Consider the following 6000-nt stretch of genomic DNA (forward strand, 5'->3'; position numbering starts at 1 on the left):
AGCGAAGAACGGTCGGGAAACGAAAAAGTGCGCGTGCGCATCAATCCGTCGTGTTTTCTTCTGTAGTGCGTGTCTACATCCTACCCATAGAGATACATAGAGTCACTGTTGAATTCCCGAAATGGAGGCCGATTGTTGCTGACGTCACAGCATTTATGTATTTTACGTCATTATGGGGAAAAAAAGGCCATGCGACACTTAGCGGCGGCGGCGGTAACTAAAATATATTTTTTTAATTTAATGCTGGAATATGATTGGTTAACTTATTTAAGACATGCGCACCAGCGTCACAAAAGAAAAATGCGGAGATATTGTAAAAAAATACAGTTTAATAATTATACGGTAGAGTATTATTATTTACTTTTTCAGGTAAATTTAATTATTAATGTTCAAGATAAAAGAAAATAAATGGTAAGCAACTTTAGTAGTTTTTCTCCTTAAAGAAAGAGAGAAATATACATTTTATTATAAAGCAAAATCATCTCTTTTCAAGTTAGGGCCGGCAAGGCTTAACTACTTGGTAAGGTAGGTTTTTCCTTAGAGTTTCTCTATTAATTTCGTTGTAAAGGTTTTAGTGGTTTTTGTGTTGACGAAAAGTAAAATAAATCGTATCAATTCGTTTTATCAAAGCGTTGAGAGGATACTATCATGCTGGGAGCCTAGTTACATCATCAACCGATGACAACATCGATAAATCAGTATCAATGAGCTACTCCAATACACCGATACCCTCAGAATTCCCATTTCAAATAATATTAACAAAGCTGGTCTTTTTAAGTATATCTTAAATGTATTTACTTCTTGGCAACAACAATCTGGGATTTATAAAGACTTTATTGGGAGATATTGGGTTGTGATTGCAATGTAACGTGTCTTTGTGGTAAAATTTTAAACTCTTTATTCAATCGCTATGTACATTTTTCAACTAGATTCATTAAATCTTTTAATTAAAAAAACAAAGTTATTGTGTCATCATTAACTAACTGTCCTCTCTAGCGTGAATCTCACTATCGTTAGCCTTGATAAACTGGTCTTAATTTTCCAGATTTTGACATTCTTCAAAGTTTGTTCTTTTTACTAGTATTGTTGTGTTTCCTTATTGATTTGTTTACCGAATATCTACATTTTAATAAACCTATTATAGGAATGAGTTAAGAGTATTTAGGCCTACCAAAGTTGTTTTAAGAGTATTAGTTGATTATTCTCGATGAGCACTACTCTATCAGAACATTCTTTGTGATTAAATGACTGAGTCCAAAGGTTCTTGTCCGAAGCAGCATGACAGCTAGTCATTTAACATACATTATCCGAGTATTTATCAAAATAAGTGTTTTTATCTAGTGTTTATACTACTACTTGGTAATTGTCTGGATTGGTAAAGATTGATAGAGTATACTAGTATAGATGATTAAGGTACTGAATATTAGTTTCTATCTAAACATTTGTGTCAAGTTTAATATTGTTCCTTTAACATTTGGCCAATGAAAATTCATCATTTAATTTATTTTATCATACTAATTTTACATACGTATATAAGCTTTTGTGTGTGTCTGTTTTATTGCAAGCCGTTAAATTAACTCTCGTATTATTCACTTTTACTATTCGGTCTACGCAAGTCTCAAGTAGACTTTCTGTGCCAATGCAAAACAAGTAAATAACCACAAACAGGCTTGCCTCTGTGGTTTATGGTAGGCCTCACATAGTTATTGTTCCAAGTAAAAATTACACATATCCAATATGAACACCACTTACTAGGTAGTAGGTACTAAGTTCAACAGCTTCATGGTAGCGAGTCATTTACAGTATAGTCCTTTCTTTAAAAGTAGTAATAAGAGTAAAATATCGATACCTGGGATATGAAATTAGCCCTCAGGCTTCTAAGTACGAGTTGAAATAAATAAATTATATAATTATTTTATGTATATCACCATACATTAAGAAACCTCATGCTCAGAAAGTTTAATTATTTATGGATCTACTTCACCTGTCTGGTATATGCCAAATTCCGGCTTTTATTTAATTGAAATTTACATAAATAAATAGCAAATGCATTTATATCTTAATAAAACCTAACTTTCTTAATATAATTTGTTTATTTTTATGCCTTCTCTTTTAAAAATACAGAAAATGCAACATAAATAAATAGCAAATGCTTTTTTATCTTAATAAAACCTAACTTTCTGAATATAATTTGTCTATTTTAATGCCTTCTCTTTTAAAAATACAGAAAATGCTTACGATAAATTATATAAATATTTAGACGCTTTTAAGAAATATTTAAGTATCGAGAAACAAATTCCTTTACCTAAATTTGAGGTCGTCAGTCCTACAATGGCAAATGTCACCACGCCGCCATTACCGGTCACCCCTAAACGCCGCCGCGAAAAAAACAATTGTCATGGCCGAGCTATGCCACGTCATCAGCTACAACAAGCACACCTGACAGCTCGTTCACCACACCTAGCCGTTATAAAACCGAGCCTAGGCAAAAGGTTTTTAAAAGCGAAACGGCTGTTGGGACACCAACACAGGATGATTTTTACCAACAATTTGGGCCGACCTACGTTGGAGATATGGTGAAACGGCAAGCCGAAGTTCTGGCAAATCGTTTGCAAAAGACATTTTTTACGCCAAAAAGGGAGCTAGAAGAAGGGGCTTACGGTTATGCAAATGCCGATGACGTTTTTCAAGAAGAAATTGCCGATGAACAAGAGAGTCTACCGGAAGCGGAAGCGGACAATTTAACGGATTTGGTCAACTTGTTTGAGACGGCCTTCGCTAAACAGAAGAAAAAGAAAAAACAGAAAAAACCTCGGAAAAAGAAAGACGAACTTCAAAATCTAGGCCCGCTGGTGCCATCTGGCGAAATTAGACAGAGACACCATAAATGGCGTGATATTAAATAATAAAATGTAAAATTAAGACAAATAAAAGATTGTTTTATTGTAAACAATATCTGTGTACATGTTTTTTTAAATGTAAACATAAATATAATAAAGCAACATAATCGTTAAGTTTAAGGTTATTAGCGTAAATAGCATCTAATATCGTCTGTCTAGCCAGGCCCTGGCAGCGGAGTGCTAGGTACAGACTACAATGCAAACCGCACAGTTGAAAAAATGGATGTTGAATTTGTTGTTTATTGTAAACAACTCGTTTCCCGTATCGTTTTAAATTAACTTTATAGTATCGTGGTGAATTTCCGTACGTGCAAAACATTTCTACGGTATTGTTATTAACAAAGATTCCTATCCAATGTTCTCCGGCCTCTCCAGCTGCTTCATTATTAAATATGAAGCAAAATTTGCGTCTCTTAGGATGTTGTGGGAGTTTATCTACTGGAAAGCATCCCAAATAGTATGGTCGCGTTCTTTTGTCGCAAGTTAAAAGAGCGTTTATTTGCGAAGTGTTCATAATTTAGTCTTGACAAGGCCCGTCTCAGGTAACGAGACTTTTTGTAATTCGGCGCCGTAGAAAACACCCAAAATCTGCTCCCCCTTTAAATCTGCTACGCGATAGACGGGTGGTGACCTGGGTATGACATCAACAACGCGAAATATTTCGTCAGTAAACGTGCCTCCCTAGCTGGTTTTTCTAAAGACCCGACTTGCTATAGAGAGACGCACGTAGTCGCCAACTTTAAGCCTTGGTGCGTATCGATTAATTCCGTTTGATTTCCCGTAGAGTTTATTCCAAATAATTGATTCGTTATCTATATTAACATGAGCCGGTGCAATTCCAATTGTTGAATGAACCCGTTCATTATAGGCTTGAGTAATTAAAGGTAAATATTTAACGTAATTTTTATTCCCCGTGGCCGTGATAACCCGGGCAATTTGTTCCTTAATTGTTCTAATAAAACGTTCCGCTAGACTGGCCTTATGTTGACTCCGGGCAAAATGTATTTGCACATTGTGACGTTTCAAGAACGAATCAAAGTTGCGCGAACTAAATTCGCCCCCGTAATCGGTGTATATTTTTAAAGGGATCCTCTCTCGAAATATTTTTTTAAAAGCTTCGATAACCTCGCCAGATGTTTTGTATCTGAGAGGTACTGTCCATCCGTAGCGGCTTAAGACGTCAATGACGCACAGAACACAGCGAATATTTTTATTAAAACGTTTTAATTTTGGTAGATCCAACAAATCAGCTTGAAAAACGTCATCGATACTTGAGGCGTACACCTGGTTGGTTTTGAATCGGAAGCGCCGAAATCGGTGTTTCGTGTAGGCGGGTTGTTTCTCGAGAAAGGCGATTAATTTTGCTTTTGGCACGTCCGGTAAGGCTTTTTGTAGCCTCGCTAGCGACCCATAGGCGGCCGGATTAGCCACATCGTAATAAATTTTTCTAATTTTAGCGTCCATGCCTTAACAAATGTAAATAACGACTAAATGGTTTCCCAATAAACAACTTTGTTTAATACACACAAAGGTATTTTATGAAAAACAATATCAGTTAAACAAATACTATATATCAGTACATTTTTTAATAGCCATATATCAGGGCGTTCTTTAAATCGGCAAAACTGTTGACAAAATAAGCGTAAATATCCTCTTGATCTTCAATCCATCCATGGTCGGTCTCAAATTGATGCAAAATTTTCTCTCGATCTAGTTGAGGCAGCGCTTCGTGCAAATTACGTTCGACTCGATCGCTGAAATTTGTGTCAAATTCCGAGCAGCTTTGAGAGTGACATATTTGTTTTCGACACTCGACGTTGGCGCAAGTGGAAGTGACGTCAAACAAAATGGTAGTGAGCTCGTTTAAAATTAATTCGCGCATGCGACAGACGGCTATCCCTTTAGCCTTGAGAGCCTCGTCAATCAGCGGCTTTAAATCGATCAATGTCTGCCCTCCTGTTTTGTTCAGGCTGAATCCTTCGCTGGTGCTAAAGTTGAGGAAATAACGACTGCCGCTGCCTCGTTTATAGTATCGAAGATCGATTATACGTTCATCTTTCGAGTTGACCAAGCATTCCAGCTTGATGCGCTCTTTGACGGGCAACCAAATATGATAGCGAGGTATTTTTCCGTCAAAAAAGGACGTGAGTTCATTTTGAAACCGAAACAAAGCGTACCAGGCGTTAGGTTTTAATATAGTTTTTGTACGCGTATCCGATCTTTGAATTAAAATTTTAGGTTCAATTGACTCAATGACGCAAATGTCGAGCTTTGGCGTGACGGTGTGTACTTGGTGTATATTGACGCGCGACTGATAATGTATTTATAAAGTTTTGATCTTTTATACGTTGGGGTGATTATAAATAATTTCTCTGTTTTTAGATATTATTAACTGATTGTTCGGAAATTCGGCCATGACAACGCACGTGACGTTTTCGGTTAGCGGAGAGCTAAATCTTAACGATAATCGCAAGTTACCAGTCTGGGGCATAGAATTTAGACCTAACGAAGCGAGATGTTCTCTACTCAAATCAAAAACAACGACAAAAAAGCCTTTTTTATATAAATCGTAAGAAATTATATTTCCTCGGTCAAGACCTAATATTTCGAGCCCCTCGAATAAAGAATTGTAACATCTAACGTATTGATCGTCGTCACAATTAGGCGTAAACGGGATATCGGGATAATTTTGAGAGTTTAAAGAGAATTGCATGAAATCGAGTTTGAAGTGTTGGAGATCCAGGGGGTTAGAAGTTGCTTCCCCTACAAATTTTTTATTAGTAACGAAAGCCACGACAGTTCGCGAGGGTAATTGCCCAGTAAACAAGCTGTCCCTAATGAAATCTTGCGTTGCGGTGGTTATTAAGAAATTTTTCATAACAATAGAGTTTACTTCGTAGCGAGCGTTTATCCCTGAATTTAACATCTGCGCGTGCGCTAGTTGCAGTTCGGGATTAACCTCAATCTCGCGCGTTAACAAGGTGCATTCCGTTAAATCAATCTTATAATTTTTACCCGCTTCATTGTGAATAATGGCAAAACTCGAGGAGCTTCGATGAAGTCTAATGCGCACCTCGATATTATCTAGTAAGAATTTGGG

Source organism: Phalangium opilio, unplaced genomic scaffold, assembly GCF_054372755.1.
Source record: "Phalangium opilio isolate 3A_F unplaced genomic scaffold, DU_Popi_V2 ptg000100l_1, whole genome shotgun sequence".
Classification (NCBI taxonomy): domain Eukaryota; kingdom Metazoa; phylum Arthropoda; class Arachnida; order Opiliones; family Phalangiidae; genus Phalangium; species Phalangium opilio.